General features: G+C 42.5%; 1 protein-coding gene across 3 annotated transcripts in view; it reads right to left on the bottom strand.

Moving 5' to 3' along the window:
• LOC119814397 (protein NDRG3) overlaps nt 1-14,712 on the bottom strand; it is a 64,430-nt gene extending 49,718 nt beyond the window's left edge. For all 3 annotated transcript variants that reach the window (XM_038330067.1, XM_038330064.1, XM_038330066.1), the window contains exon 1: nt 14,640-14,712. The gene's annotated coding sequence lies outside the window, so the exon portion shown is untranslated. The remainder of the gene's footprint in view (nt 1-14,639) is intronic.
• Between the last annotated feature and the right edge of the window lie 363 nt (nt 14,713-15,075).

The following is a 15,075-nucleotide window of genomic DNA, read 5'->3' as shown; positions in this document are numbered from 1 at the left end:
CCACGAGGGGTGGCTTACCAGGAAGATTCTAGCCTACGTCCATCTTATGTCGGAGCTTCATTGCATCTGACTCACTTCCCTTCTTCCCAGCATTCTGTTCTGTCTACTCCACCCACCTATGTTCTAATCTATCAGGCCAAGCAGTTTTCTTTATTAATTAACCAATGAAATCCACAGATTGATAGAAGACCCTCCTCCATCAAAGAGCGAGAGAAAAACGCCACTAGAAGGCCTGGAGAGGCACAACACACACAGCGAGCACTAGAAAAGAAAAGTCTTTAAAGAGTGCCAGGACTCGAGGCTGTTCACTAGTGCGGCAAATCTCTGAAAAGAAACCAGAACGGCACAGAAGCTCTGCTGAGTGTCAGTGAGGCTGCTAGGTCTCTGCAGAGCACACCGGTCTAAGCATGTCGAACCAGCTCATGGTGGTGTGCTTATCTAGCACGTGTGAGGCGCCAGCTTCCATTCCTAGCATCACAAGTGAAGTCCAGAGATGCAAAAGGCAAGCCTTTGTTCACTCAGAAAGTAGAAGCCTGAAGATACATGGACATTTCCAGTCCAAGAGAGTTCATAAGGACATCAGGGGGTTACTTCAGACCTAGGCAGGTCCATAACTGGTTGGGTGACACTGGCCAAAACATTTTTCCTGTCAGGGTCTCAGTTTCTCTTTCTGTAAAGGAAATAAGTGGGAAGAAAGATCTTTTTGGGTCCTGGACAGGACTGACATTCTGACTTCTCTATAAATAAGGTACTTCATATTTTCCTAGGATGAGTGCTCACCTTATATTTCATAGTTTACTGTAATTCTAAGAGGTCAATCAATTAGCAACCTAGTATGAATCAAGAACTTGGTAAAAGTCACTCAGCAAAGAAGCAGGCAGGTACATTTGGTCTGACTCAAAGGGACATGGGAGTCTGTGCTGTGAAATTTTCAGTGCTTAAAAACATTTTTTTTAAGGGAGAAATAAAGTCCTGTCTTATTTCATAGCATTCTCCCATGACCAAGGTAATTTGTTATCTTTGGCTCTGTCTGGACATACAGATACCAAGATATTCATTTGTATTCTAGGGGAAAGTCAATCACTTGGTTTTGGCAAGATTGCAGACAGATTACCAGAACAGAATGCAAGGAGCAAACAAGAGGCACATGAAGGGAGAATGAACTGGAAGAAGCCAGCTGCAGCTAGTCCTGAAGCAGTTATAGCTAAAAGAGGCAGGAAGCACCCACAGGATTGGCCAGAGCACTGGAATACCATGCAGACTCCTGCATTCATTCTCTCTCTCCCCTAGTAGCTCAGTGGATTATCACAGTGGAAAGTAGAGGTACTGGAATCGTCGCTATTACAAAGATGAAAACTGAGGCTTAAGAAGACAAACAGATCAACTAAATTACTGCCACCAATAAATGGTTCAGCCGGAATTGAAACTCAAGATTTCTGACTGCAGACGTTGACTCTGTGCCGGGTCTCACACACTGCCTCACTGATCATCGCGGACAAAGACACGTACTCTAAGCACTACCATGTTTATTTAGTAATATCCCAGACATTTACAGCTAGATGGCAACAGCACTATCCTCCAATAGCTTTAACAAACAATGCCAAATAACCTCTGTAGAGCATAATCATCAGTTAAGAAAACTACCCTAGCTGGGTGATGGCAGCACACACCTTTAATCCCAGCATTTAGGAGATGGAGGCAGACAAACTCTGAGTTTGGGACCAGCCTGGTCTACAGATGGAGTTCCAGGACAGCCAGGGCTACACAGAGAAACCCTACCTTGAAAAACAAAAACAAAAATAGAAAGAAAGAAAGAAAGAAAGAAAGAAAGAAAGAAAGAAAGAAAGAAAGAAAGAAAAGAAAGAAAGAAAGCAAGCCCAGGTGGTGGTGGTGCACACCTTTAATCCCAGCACTCGGGAGGCAGAGGCAGGAGGATCTCTGTGAGTTCGAGGCCAGCCTGGTCTACAAAAGCTAGTTCTAGGACAGGCTTCAAAGCTACAGAGAAACCCTGTCTTGAAAAACCAAAAAGAAAAAGAAATAAGGAAAGAAAGAAAGAAAGAAGAGAAGAAAAAAGCTACCCTAAGTTACACAGGTTTAAGACAAAGGACAATCAATACAGGTTGTGGTTACTGAGAAAGTTTCATGAAGAAAGTAATCTGTACTTTCAAGTACATATAAATGTGGTGCACACCTTTAATCCCAGCACTTGAAGCAAAAGCAGACAGATCTCTGAGTTGGAGGCCAGCCTGGTCTACATAGCAAGCTCTAGGACAGTTAGGACTACATAAAGAGACCTTGTCTGAATGAACAAAGCATTCTATGTGTGGGGATGACAGAATTTTAAAAAAAGTTTCAGGAAGGGAGACCACCTTAAAGACAGGGGATGAGCGGGCAGAGATCTGCTGGAAAATGCTTCACTTTGATGAGAGCTAAGAGCTCCTATTGGACCGAAGATGACAGCTAGAAAAGATCTATCCATCAACTAACTTACAAAATAGAACATAGAACGAGTATCCAACAACACAAGAAATAACATACGTGTTTAACAGCATGCAAGTTTCACCATCTTACCAAGAAGAAAGGGGGTCGCTTAGGTTATCGTGCACCACATCTAGTGTTTCGAGCATAGCTTCAGAGCTAAAAGAAGCTTCCCAGTGCACATGTGAGATAACTAAGGGCTAGGATGGCCAAGAGATCCCCAAAGGAGGTGAGAATGATAGCTCTGACAGGATATGCTTGAATAATGGGAGTGCAGGAGCATTCCAAGTGAGGACACTCAAGGCAAGAAAAAAAATGTACCACATAATATAATACCAAAGCTTTGAAAGCAGGCAAGTCGTAAAGGAAACTGAGTCAGAACCAAGAGAAACAGACCACTTTATATTGTACAGACAACACTGATGGTTTCTAGAAGAATGATACAGAAGCTTAGCTTTATCAATTGTTTGAAACTTGGTCATGTTTGCCAGATGTGGATAAGCCTTTAATCTCACCATTTGAAAGACCACTTGAAGTCAATTTGACACCAGCTTTTTCTATATAGTGAGTTCCAAACTAGCCACAACCACATAGTGAACCTCTGAGTTTTCTAATTGGACTATTGAGTTTTTCAGTTCCATCTTATTGAGATAAAGCAGATGAATTAGTCCATTCAAACAAATAATATGAAAACAAAATAAAACATGGCAGAAACATGCAGGAACTTTACAACACTATGAAAATACCAAATCTTTGGATTATAGGCATAGAAGAAGGTAAAGAATCTCAGGTCAATGGCATAGACCAGTTCTTCAACAGGATCAGAGAAGAAAACTTCCTCTAAAAAAGGAAGACATATAAGAAGCCAACTACACCATAGACAGGAGTAGAAAAGAAATTCCCCACAGCATATTATAGTTAAAACACTAAATACACAGAACAAAGAAAAAGTATTGAAAGCTACAAGAGAAAAATCACAAGTTACATATGAAAGCAAACCCTCTAGAATAACAGCTGATTTCTCAGTAGAGACTTTAAAAGCCAAAGAGCCTAAAGCAATGTGCTTTAAATTCTAAAAGACCACAGATGCCAGCCTAGACATCTGCACCCAGAAAATCTAGCTGCTGTAGTTGAAGGAAAAATAAAAGCTTTCCACGATACAAGCAGTGTAAAAGAATTCATGTCCACCACCACACCAGCTCTACAGAGAATACCAGAAGCAATACTTCAGACTGAAGAGAGAAATAAGCATAGCCAAAAGCCCATAGGAAGAAAACAAATGAAGCCATGATCACTAAAATACAAGACTAGGAAATGAAACAGCAAAAACCCAGCAAACCAAACAATAACAGAGTAACAGAAATAACATACACCATTCAATAATAACTTTATATATTAATGGCCTCAACTTCCCAGTCAAAAAACAAAGGTAAGTACAGTTCTCATCCCTTATCAAAGTTTCTTTTGCATCAGACAGAAAAGATGGAAACTGTTATAGAAATCTACATCTATTAGACTTAATGGTTAAGAGCACTGGCTGCTCCTCCATAGGACCCTGATTTAATTCCCAGTACCTACAAAGCAGCTTACAATGGTCCCTACCTCCAGTTCAATAAATCCAGCACTCTCCTGGCATATACATACATGCAAACAAAACACTCAAACACATAAAACAAACCTTTTTATTTTTAAAATAAAAAGTTAAAAAGGAAGTTGTTTTATTTTTTTCAACATTTTACTTTTATTTATGTGTATGTATGTGTTGGTATGCCCATGTACTTGCAGGTGCCTGTGGAGACCAGAAGAGAACAGTGGATTTCCAGCAACTGAGTTCCAGGCAGTTGTGAGCTGCCTGGTGTGGGTTCAGGGAACGCAATTCAGGTCCTCTGTAAGAGCAGCCGGTGCGATTAACCACTGAGCTTTCTCTTCAGTTCTCCAAATACATTTTTTTAGGGAAGGAAGGGAACAAAGGAAATCTGGTGGGTGTAGACACACACGCCTTTAATCCCTGCAGAGGCAGGTGAATCTATGAATTCAAGGCCAGCATGCTCTATTCTGTGAGACTCTGTCCCAGAAAACAAACAAAACCAAATAAATAAATTCAGAACTGGACAAAATGCAGAGAACAACTGACTGTATGATGCTCAGCTCCAATCAATACATCTACAGTGCAACTTCTACACCTAAGACTCAAGGAACATTACCAAAGAGGCGGCAGCAAGACTAAACAACCAGGATCCCTGCTGTTAGGTAGTATCTTCTAGACAAGGAAGGTGTGCCCATGAAGTCTCAATAATATGGCTGCCTAAACAAGACCCGTATAACGACAACACCAGTTGACATGCTAATGTAGACGGGGGGGGGGGGGGGGGGGGGAGGGGGGTATCTCACAAGGCCCACATTAGATAAAGAGCTGAGAGAGGGACAATCAATTTTCTCCAGGAACAAACTCCCTAATAAGTTATTCAATCTAAAATGGTCAGCCCAAACCCATATACGTATGAACAACACTAAATGGACCAACTAGTTTGTGTGTTATATATTTATAGATATTTAATAATAATAATAGAAGAGGCCATAATTTCAGGAGTTGTGGGAAGACACAGGAAGAGCTGGAGGGAAAAGAGAACGTTATGTAAATACAGTACTTGAGTATGAAATTCTCATAAATTAAAACATTTAAATTAAAAGCAACAAAATCCTTGATCATCTTGTCTACAGTTTTCTTAGCTACACCTGGACCCTGGAGCTTTAATGAATATCAATACAAGGTCTCAATCCTAAAGACCATTTTAGCTGGTTGGGGCAGGCCTTGGGTGTTGTTTTTAAAGGTCCATGGGTAGTTTTTAAATACAACTAAGGCTAAGAAGCACTGGTCTCCAGCAGTGTCCCTTTCCTTCAATAAAGAAGAGACAGAAAATTTAAGTGATTTAACTAAATCCACACACCAATGGGGCTAAGACCACTGTTTGGACACCAACCCCAGATTCTGGAAGATATTCCAGGACACTGGGCTACATTCCATACTTCCATCTATAAGAAACACAATTATGTGATGACTTGGCTCTTAAGTTCTGTCAGGCTTAAAGCCTGAATTAATCTAATCATAAAACCATTGACTTAAACATCCTCCCAAGCATCTAGGGTAATGGATGTTGGTTTCACCGCTGTTCCCTAGGGGCCCTTTATAAAGCAAAGGATCTCAAGAGACAGCCTGGGAAGACAAATAAACAGACCAACTCCATGGAACAAAGAGACCTTTAAAAATCTAGCTCACAGACTTTCCCCTGCACAAATGAAACTCTGGATATCTCTTTACAGAAAGAAATAGTTCCAGAAGCTACCTTCCTTGCTACATAAGCAAAGGAGGGGACTGAGGGTCAAATGCGGCTGCTGAGGAATACTCTTAGATCTTCATTCTAACAGGAAACACCCTTGATTCTCCTCAGCCCTGGATAAGGGACAGCCACACCCCTGACAACAGACCACCCCCCTTTTGCTAAGTCATCCTTGGGTTCTGGCAGCAGGTAGTAAATAGATTTGCAGAGACTGCCAAACTGCAAATCCCTATGTGTTCATTTTATTCATTCTAGGGTCTTGGTACAGATAAGGGCTAGAACAAAGCAATCCCCATAGAGAGATCTTGTTAATTACAGACTCCCAACCAACCAAGAGTTTTCTAACACAGAGCTTATCTAAAGCAATTCTAGCACCAGAAGCATATCCTTCTGCCTTCCACTCTGAAGGACACAGCTCAAGACACTAGGGAGGCTACTGCTGGCAAGGCCCTGGTACAGAGCTTGGAAGAGCTCCGGGTTCTTACCAGCTGAAAGCAGAATCCTTGAAAACAATGTGTTCCTTTCTACAGTCTGAATGGGGTAAGTGACAAACAGGAGCCCTAACAGCAGTACGTCATGTTCATACCTGCCACGGTTACCGAGTGCCTACCCTATGTCAGGTACCAAGATAAGCATTTTGTCCATTCATTATCTCATGTTACGTTCCAACACTTATAAGCTAGGCAACGTAGTCCTATCCCTTTTTACAGATGAAGAAACCGAGGCATAGCTTGGTTTTGTAATTTGCCCAAGGATTTGAATGCTAGCATTCCACATCCAGATCTTGGACAAGTCTCTATTAACAATTTTTTTTCTCTTTGGTGCCAATTGCTCATTAATTCTTTATTTTTTCAGGTTTGGTTTCTGTGGTGGATTGAATGAGAATGGCCACCATTGGCTCATATATTTGAACACTTGGTCCCCAGCTGGTGGAACTGTTTGGGAAGGATTAGGGAGTTTGTCACTGGAGCTTAGAGGTTTCAAAGACCCACAACATTTTCCCAGTTAGCTCACCCTGCCTCCTCTCCTGGCTGTGACTCAAAATATGAGCTCTCATCTGCTGAGATGAGATACGAGCATGATGCCTGCCTGCCTGCTGCCATGTGCCCGCCATGATGGTCATGGATTTTAACCCTCTGAAACTATAAGCTCCAAATTAACACTTTCTTCTATAAACTGCCTTGCTCATGGTGTCTTTTTCAAAAAATGATTTATTTATTTTTTTATTTTATGTGCATTGGTATTTTACAAGGGTGTCAGATCCCCTGGAGGTACAGTTACCAGCAGTTGTAAGCTGCCATGTGGGTGCTGGGAAGTGAACCCTGGTCCTCAGGAAGAGCTGCCAGTGCTCTTAACCACTGAGCAATCTCCCCAGCCCTGCTCATGGTGCCTTATCACAGCAATAGAAAAGTAAGACATTTCTAAAGCCTATTAGGAATTTAATGATCAGCAAAATTTGAAAACAGAAAAGCAATATACAAACTTTGACTATTTTTACAAGGAATAGACCAATACCCACCTGAGGTTACTGGAAAAGCAATCTACTGTGGGAGGTCTAAGGACCCATGTTATGTTATGGTCAACACATCTCTATCTCAACACGGCAGCATCTTCCAAGGCTGAAGACTGCTGGGAGGAGCTCTGCTCCCACCCCCACCCCGAACTTCTCAACTTCAGGAAGAGAGACAATGAATTCATCTTCCTCTTCTCTCTGTCAAGCTTTAAAGATTAATGCACAATGGACTTGCTGCTAAATTCTCATAATTTTAAGAAAGCATTCAATTTTTTTCTTCTTTTCTGAAACTGGGTATCTTTTCTGAAATTGGGTCCTCATGTTTACTAAACAAGGACTCTACCACCGAGTTTTACCATGAGGCTCATTCATTTTTTAACCACAAACTGAAACCTTAGGTATAAAAATGTAGAAGCATTGGGGCTGGAGAGATGGCTCAGCGGTTAAGAGCACTGACTGCTCTTCCAGAGGACCCTGGATCAATTTCTAGCACCCATAATGCAGCTCACACATGTCTATAACTCCAGTTTCAGAGAACCCAACACCTTCACACAGACAATACACACCAATGCACATAAAATAAAAATAATTAAAAAATGTAGAAGCACTGTAAGGATAAACCAACAAAACTATCATTTTCAATAAACTGTCTATTTTATGAAACAAATGCTATTTCTCAAAAAATCACAATTTTGAAATAATGGGAAGTTGGTAGGATTCCAAATCTTAAATTGCAACTAGAATTGGGATGCAATTTCATAATACATTTATGATCTACATATGATTTCCTTATCCTAATTTATTTGATTTATAAGTCTGTAAACCATCACACTGATAGTACCCCCAGATGACAGATACTTCCTAAAAGTCAGAACAGCATCTTCCTTAAAGATACTACATAAAACAAAGTTGTGTTGATGCACGCCTTTAACCCCAGCATTCAGGAGGCAGAGGCAGGTGGATCTCTGTGAATTTGAGGCCAGCCTGGTCTACAGAGTGAGTTTCAGAACAGGCTCCAAAGTTACAGAGAAACCCTGTCTCAAAAAAAAAAAAAAAAAGAAAAAGATACTACAAAATATATAACAAAAGGTTTTAATGAGTCAAGTAATGAAGTATAAAGAATGCTGTATTTGGAATTGAATCCTGATCAACTAAAAAACTCAGACTGTAGAGTATGGGCATTGGTTGATAAAATAACATAGTCAAAGCTTGGTGGAAGCCACCTTTATACTTAGGAAATTAATATATTTAAAAAAATTACGAATGTGAATGTGTCTATGATGTTGTGGAGACAGCAAACACATGGAGGTCAGAAGACAACTTTGTGGAGTCGGTTTCTCCTTTCACCATTACATGGGATCCAGGGACCAAACTCGGTTTTGCAGCAAGAGCTTTTACCCACTAAGCCAGTTTGTTGGCCCCAGGAAGCTTATCTTAATTTACTATATTAAGTCTCTGGGAAAGACAAAAATAGCCCCTACACATAGCGAGGGAGACTAATAGCTCTACACTACATGGTCCCACATTAGGTTTAATAGCATAGCATGCTCGATACTATAATTAATGTTTATATGGACTGCAACTCAGAATGCAAAGAAGGCACATTTCCTTCACTGTGCACTTCTATAGCCAGCAACAACAATATTTACTTAGGACTGATAATATGTTGAGCTGGGCTAATTATACAAAACATAGGATTTTTTTTTTTTTTTTGTAAAAGAGAATACCATTTTAGGGGAAGGAGATGAGGAATCAAACCTAGAGTCTGGGGTATACTAAGCATGGGCTGTACTACTGAGATAACAAATATTTACTTAGGACTTACAATATGTCAAGCTGGGCTAATTATACAAAACACAGGATTTTTTTTTTTTTTAAAGAGAATACCATTCTAGGGGAGGGAGACCGGGGATCAAACCTAGAGCCTGGGTTATACTAAGCATGGGCTCTACTACTAAGATACATACCCAGTTCAAAGCAATTCATTTTTCTATTTAAAATGTCCTCCATATACCAGTTAATTTTATGTGAATATATACAAGGAAAGTAATGACAAATTAATAGGTTATTGTTATAAATAAAACAGTTAGCACTATAACTAAGGGTTTTTTTTTAATCTACCAAAGTAAACCCTGAAAAACCTATAAATATGTGTTCTCAATCTTGGCAAGTTTTTGAGTGTTGTTCTCAAGCAGCCTCTTGAGGGGAAAGGGAATTTCTCAGAATAGACAACATCTTTTCAGAATTAAACCTGTAGTATTATTAATCTTTGCATTATTAATCTTCAGAGGGCCCCTCCTCTCCCTGGCACAGTTTTCTGAGATGGTCTCCTGTAGTCCAGGTTGGCCTCAAACTTGCTATGTAGCCAAGAACACCTTCAACTCTTGATCCTCCTGCTTCTACCTCCTGGAGTCCTTCCTGATACTGTTCCTTTCATATTGCTTATTAGGCTTATCGTCCCCCCACACATATACACACCCAACCCCCCACTTCTGCAACCCCACGAACAACAAACAACAAAAACAAAAACAAAAACAAACCTTCCATTTGGTCTTTTCTTTTCTGTTGTCCTCATTTCTTGCCTGGGTTTGACCACACATTCATCATTTATCAGGTGTGATACTAACTGGAGTGGTTGCGGAGCCCTATCACCAGACTCCAAGCTTTAGCAAATGATCTGTATTTCCAGATGCTATCAGCATCTGCCATTCAGCAGGCACTAAAAATGTTTGTTGTATAACTAGATTGCTTTATCGAGCTTTTTAAAAAAAAATCCATAAATATTTTAATATGAATCTTCAAGAAGGTCTCATTTTCCTTTTTAAAATACAAAAGCAATACATGTACAATGCAAAAATAACATACAAAGGCATACATTTCAAAACTCAATTCCCTAGGCTCCTACATCCCATTTTTTAAGTGATTATTATGGTGTTATATGTATTTTTTCAGAACTGACCTATGCCAGTAACACACAGTCAGTCTCTCTCTCTCTCTCTCCTCTCTGGGACAAGTTCTTTGACATTTGCTGACTAGCTTTTTTTTTTTATGGTTTATTTAACTTTATTCTATGTGCATTGGTGTGAAGGTGTCAGATCCCCTGCAACTGGATCTTCAGATAGTTGTGAGCTGGGAATTGAACCCAGGTCCTCTGGAAGAGCAGTCAGCGCTCTTAACCACTGAGCCGTATCTACGGCCCCTTGCTGACTAGCTTTTTAACATTCTTATCTAATGGTTTTCAAAGTGTGGCCCTCAGACTAAGAGAATCAACATGATCTGGGAATGTGTGAGAACTGCCAGTTCTCAGGCCCGTTAAGACCTACTGAATCCCAAACTCTGGAAACAAGTGAAGCGCTGTGCTAATAAGCTGTCTAGTTGACTGGTGCACAGCAGAGGTTAAGAACTGCGGTTCTGAGTTAGTACATATCATGTTTGTCTTCCCGGGTCTGGGGTACCTCACTCAGAATGATTTTTTTTTTTCTAGACCCATCCATTTGCCTGCATGCCAGTTACTTCGCTCAGCCTTGATGCAGAGGGAGGAGCTCTGCCCTGCGTCAAACTTGATGTGCCAGGCTTTATTCAAGCCATGGCAGGCCTGCCCCTCTCCCCATTGTTTTCTCGTGACAGGATTTCTCTGTGTAGCTATGGAATCTGTTCAGGAACTCACTCTGTAGACCAGGCTGGACTCTAACTCACAGATATCTGCCTATCTCTGCCTCCCGAGTGATGGGATTAAATGCCTGTGCCACCACCGACTGGCTCTGCCCCTTTCTTAATGGAGGCAGAAGTAGATAGGGAGGGGTGTAGATGGCATTGCCGGGGAAGGGAATGGGAGGAGAAGAGGGAGGGAGAACTGTAGTCAGTATGTGAACTAAATAAAAAAAAATGTTAATTAAATAAATTTTTTAAAAAAAGAGAGAACTGTGGTTCTAATACAACCAAACCAGGTTTTTTGGTTTTGTTACATCCCCCTTTAACCACGGCAGACACTGCTATCTTGTCTCAGTTTTATCTCCCAGACTTTCAAAATGCCTTCCTTGTCCTTTCAGTTCTGACACTATCAATCTGCCAAGCTCTGAAAACCCTAATTCCTCCCTAGAAGTGCTCTCACTGCTGTTGAGCACACTACTCCTCCAGCCTCTTCCCTGAAGTCCACACCACACCCAATCCCTCCACTGTACGCCTGAACAACATCTATATACACTGTCCTCAGGGGTCGGGAACATTTATCTTCTCCCCACAGCCATGAATACATTTATCTCCTCTACTCCTTGAGCGAAGCACAGACCTGGAATTTTAAGAGCTGCTGGTTAATGTCTTCGAACTGAGAAGAAACACTGGTAATTTTAACCTTGGACAAATTCAGTTCTCGGGAAACTGTCTAGCAAGTGAGAAGGGAAGACCACTGCCTGTTTGCAGACTGAATATAATTTTTTGGGGGGGGAGGGTTTGAGACAGAGTTTCTCTGTGGCTTTGGAGCAGACTGAATATAATTTTATGGTATTTTCCAAACTGGGTGTGGTGGCACATGCCAGAAGCCCAGCACTTAGATAGAGACAGGAGGATCAGGAGTTAAGGTCAGACTGGGATACAAGAGACCCTATCTCAGAAAAATGAACAATTCCCACATCGGACTATCAGTTCATTATATTCTCATATGGCTTTGCTTGTAATCTAATGTGGCAATCTTTAGGTACGTCACAGTTAAATAGTTTCCCCAGTCAGCTGCTTGAAAGGGAGTCATGGTTTATTCAGCCCTGAATCTTCCACAAGAGCCATTACCATACCTTGTACACAATAATAATTCACGGTAAAATCAGGAAATCATTTCAAATAATTAATTAAGACGTTTTATTAGAGTCTTTCAGTAGCTAAAGATGCTTGCCTGGCACCCTGAATTCAATCCCTGAAACCCATATAGAAGTGAGTGGCTAGAACTGACTCTGCAAAGATGTCCTCTGACTTCCACATGCACAGCATAGCAAGCAAGCCCCCCATTTAAGTAAACTTGAAAAAAACTTTATTAAGTCAAGTGTGGTGGCATGTGTCTGAAATCCCTGTATTCCAGAGGCTGAGGTCAAAAGATCATGAGTCTGAGGCTAGAGTGGCCTATGAAATGAGGGACTGCAGAAGAAAATAAAATAATCGGGCTGGCAAAATGGCTCAGCTGTTGAAGGCCCTTTCCCCCAGTCCTAATGACCTGATTTCAAACCCCAGGACCCGCAGAGTAGAAGAAGTGACTCTCCAAAATTGTCCTCTAACCCCCCCATGTGCATGCTGCGGGGCACATGTGATCTAATACAGGCATAGGCACAAATAGATAAATAATTCAAAAACCAAACCAACTAAAGAAAAGCAGTAGCAGCTTCATTTATGAAGAAAACCTCTGTGCATATCTGCTGTCCCCAAAAGGGTCTTGTGAATATTATTAATTTTTATTATAAATACCGTGTATTGATTTATAATAAAAACTATAACCATGCTGATGTCACCTAGGGTAATAAGCCACACAAAGCAAAAGAATGAAAAAGTGCATCACATGGACTTTAGTACAGACTAAAATGTCATAAGCCTCGATGCTCTCCTACTGTCCTAAAATAAGAACTTCCCCGTAGGCTAAACGTCTAGATGCAAGACCATTATCTGCCAAATTTTAAAAACAAAAGAGTAGACTAAGGACGAGTGGGGTAATTAGAAGATAAATCTAAAGGGAGGGACAGCAAAGAGAAACTAAAGGACACGAGGACTAACAGAAGGTCAGCAAGAGTACACCACCCTTGGAGTAAGAACCTGGAGCAGGGGGACTTCAGTATTTACCAAGGGTCTACTAGGAGCCTGCCATCTAGGGGTGCAAACATGGTGTCTGACCTCGAGGGGAGAACAGGCCTGAAAGTAAAACACATGCCTGCAGCCTGTTGTGCATTTTTTAATTCTAGTTAGGAAAATTAAGCAGAGAAGGCTTTCCAAGGAAGGTGAAAATTTTTTGGAGCCTTTGAAGTGTGGAGGAAGATTTGCTAAGGAAGAAAAGGGCAGTTTGAGCTAGTTATTTTGGGGGCAAAAATCCACACATTTTTATAGTTGTTCATTTGGGACTCAAATCAAAGGAGGCGTCTCAGATTCCGCACCACCCGTGTCAACGCTTTCCCTTTTTATCTTAAAGCCTGAAAATGTTCAAGAACAGCTCTGGAGCAGAGCCAAAAAGTCCCCAAAGGCGGTGAGTACTGGCTAAATCTGCTCTGTCACCTCCCCAAGTCCAGCCAGTCCAGCTAGCCTAGTCCAAGCAGCTAGAAAATGAAGGCTAATTATACCTTGGGGGCTGGCAGGTGGGGGCTGGGGGATGGGGATGCAGGCAAAGCTTCCTGTGTTCTGTCAGGGAGCCACCAGGGGAGAGCCTCCCTGCTTAAGCCAAGACTCAAGTCTACCTGTGACAGGGAGGAGAGCTCTGCAGGGAGGAAAAAAAAAAAGCTTCAAGGAAAAGAAGCGGGTAAGCATTGGATGGGAAAGCAGTGAGGTACAAAGGTGAACGATCTTAATAAAACGCTTAGCAAGATACTGGCACAAAGCGAGTATTTGGGAGCGAGCCAGCTCATATTAACATCGCAATTGTTATCACAATAGCGCTTCACCGTACTGACAAGAAGATAATTCGATTCATAGCCCACTTCTAAAAGCAACTCTAGAAATGACAAGAGTATTTCCAAAAAATTTAAAGATACAAGATCAAATTCCACCAGCCCTGGCTGTGAAAGCCCCAAAGCCTCTGAGTTAGAGAGCTGGCCGCGTCACTTTTCAGTTCCATGACCTTGGACACGGTATTTCACCTCTCAGTGCCTCAGTTTCCTTGACTACAAAGTGGGCTTTATGCAAACCAGGGTCGTGGGGTCCCAGGAGAGAGGGAGACCTCTGTGGCTTTGCGACGGAACCCACTGAAGACGAGCCAAGGCCCCTGTCAAAACTCTCTGGGCTGTGAGGGGCAGCGGGGTAGGTGGATGCTCAGATCCAGGAGCTCCGAGCTGCGCTCTGGGAGCCGAGAAGACGATGACGCCCCCAGAGGGTCCCTGCGACAGAGGGTGCAGGCCTCCGGAGGGTGGCTCGACCCCAGCAAGGCACCACTGCACCCCGCGGGCTAGGTGCCGGCAGGGGCGCGGGAGGCCGGGCTGAACGTGCAAGGCGCCGGGGGCTCGGGGCAGGCCGACCGCGAGGACCCGGGGCCTGCCGTGCGGCCACCGGCCCGCAGCAACCAGGGGAGCGACAAGCGGGTGTACCGCGCCGCGCGCCCTCCGCCCGCTGTGGTGGAGGCGCTCACTCACCTGAAGCGCTAGCGCGGGCCGTCAGTCAACAGCAGCTGCAGCAGCAGCGGCAGCAACGAGGGGCGGGGGGAGGCGCTGCGCTGCGCACGCGTGCTAAGGATGCCGGCGGTTTACGCATGCGCGACGTGCTCGCCTAACCTAGGAACTACAGAAAAGATGGTGGCAAGGCCTGGAGAGCCTGGCAGCGCCATCTTGACTGTAGTTTTTCTTCTAGCGGTGTCTCAACTGCCTAGGGAGATGTGAAATGCTCAATCTGCACACCAGCTTACCTATTCCTCTTGGTTAAATTACTAGTAAGTTGTTAAGGGTCATGGCATAGTTGCTCTAACAAGGTTTAAAACTACACGCAAGATCAGGCACTCCTAAGCTAGAATTCGAGTCTCAGGAGTTCAAATTCCTAGTCCTCTTTCATCTGTTAACAAACGGCAGCCATATC

The sequence above is a fragment of the Arvicola amphibius genome, chromosome 5, assembly GCF_903992535.2.
Source record: "Arvicola amphibius chromosome 5, mArvAmp1.2, whole genome shotgun sequence".
Classification (NCBI taxonomy): Eukaryota; Metazoa; Chordata; class Mammalia; order Rodentia; family Cricetidae; genus Arvicola; species Arvicola amphibius.
The sequence above is the reverse complement of the archived record's forward strand: the minus strand, read 5'-3'. Positions and strand labels throughout refer to the sequence as shown.